The sequence below is a fragment of the Buceros rhinoceros genome, unplaced genomic scaffold, assembly GCF_000710305.1.
Source record: "Buceros rhinoceros silvestris isolate BGI_N320 unplaced genomic scaffold, ASM71030v1 scaffold21618, whole genome shotgun sequence".
Taxonomy (NCBI): domain Eukaryota; kingdom Metazoa; phylum Chordata; class Aves; order Bucerotiformes; family Bucerotidae; genus Buceros; species Buceros rhinoceros.
The window spans coordinates 6,468-7,015 of record NW_010426593.1 but is presented as its reverse complement, the minus strand read 5'-3'; the positions used below and the strand labels follow the sequence as shown (position 1 = coordinate 7,015).

Genomic DNA, 548 nt, shown 5'->3' with positions numbered 1-548 from the left:
AAGTATTCGCTGCTAGGGCAACCAGCCGCAGCGCCGGCGGAAACAATCGATGGCGCGGTGCCATTTATAGTCAAAAAACACAAAGGAACGGCATCCTGGGAGGAAGCGGGAGGCGGCGGCCGGAGAACGGGGGAGCAGCATGGCCAGGGTGGGTACTGACCACCTCGAGCACCCCAGGGTGGCATCGCCTGCCCTGCCGCCTGCCTGGCCCTGCTGGACCCCAGCTTCTGGCAGCAGTGGTGGCTTTCTGGCAGCAGTGGTGGCTCAGTCCCCAAGCAGCCACTGGGATCGGCTGAGGGACACTGGGAGGATCAAGGAGGGTTTCAATTTCTCCAGCTCACGTTGCTTTAATTAGGTTATTATAAACAGGCTCCTTTAAGCAAATTAGGCTTTCGCTAATTAAGCTTTTGCAGCCCCATAATCTGGTGAAAGCCAGATTACAGCTCGCGAGGCCACGAGGATCCCTGGCTCTGGCGGCAGCACAGCCGCTCACCAGCTCCTGGGAAACCCTCTGGCGTACTGGGGCAAAGCCGGAGCAGTGGGTGCCT

At 59.3% G+C, this 548-nt stretch overlaps 1 protein-coding gene across 1 annotated transcript in view; it reads right to left on the bottom strand.

Moving 5' to 3' along the window:
* The window catches only part of LOC104498228 (guanine nucleotide-binding protein G(i) subunit alpha-2), a gene marked incomplete at its 3' end in the record, with an annotated part of 5,994 nt that overhangs the window by 2,721 nt on the left and 2,725 nt on the right, over positions 1-548 (bottom strand). The window lies entirely within an intron of this gene.